Genomic DNA, 813 nt, shown 5'->3' with positions numbered 1-813 from the left:
ATCACCCCTCCACTTGGCCTCATAAAAAAAGTACCTTAAAAGGAGGTGGCACGGAATAAAAATGTGCTTTTACTTCTGAGAAATTAGTATGCAGGTGTTTAAAATGAGATTTAGCAGACAGGTGCAGCAGACAGAAGCTGAGGCCTTTCTGCACCTCTGCTCCATGGCACCCAGCAGCATTCCCACATCTGCAGGCTGCTGTCGGAGCACCAATGCTTGTCTGACCCTGAAGATGCCTCTGTGGGACTGAAACCAAGCTGATCACTGGAGCTGCACTCCGTGCTGCACAGCAGCTGCTAGGATAAGAACAGCATGGGGGTGGGGGGACCCCAAGCCTTTTTAATGAGGATGCCCACGCAGCTCTGCGTGCCTCTGCCGAAAACCAGCCTTCAGGGGGATTCCACACCTCTGCACGTCTATTAGAAACCCAGAACAAAACGCACGACAGAAGAAGCTTGTGAAAGTTTACAGAACTTAAATATTTATTTTTAAACCATTTAAAACCCCCCAAAACATTGAAATAAGCTTCATCTATAAACAGATTTACAAGACTACCAACTACAGAAGCTAGAGGAGCACTACAATTTGTTTCTGTGATGCAGTTATTCTGTAAAGCTTCAGATCAACTGTATTTACAACTTCTGCTGCTTTTACATTTATAAAAATATTTATTTAATCCATAACATTGTTTTCAAAAACTATTTCCAGACTTTGTTTCTCAGATATAAATTCTAATCGAATTTCAGTTATATAGCAGATGAAAGTTTTAAACAGAAACACTTTCTTAAAATTAAAACAAGGAATTAAAAGTAA

Source organism: Lagopus muta, chromosome 13 (genome assembly GCF_023343835.1).
Source record: "Lagopus muta isolate bLagMut1 chromosome 13, bLagMut1 primary, whole genome shotgun sequence".
NCBI lineage: Eukaryota > Metazoa > Chordata > Aves > Galliformes > Phasianidae > Lagopus > Lagopus muta.
This window is presented reverse-complemented; position numbering follows the sequence as displayed.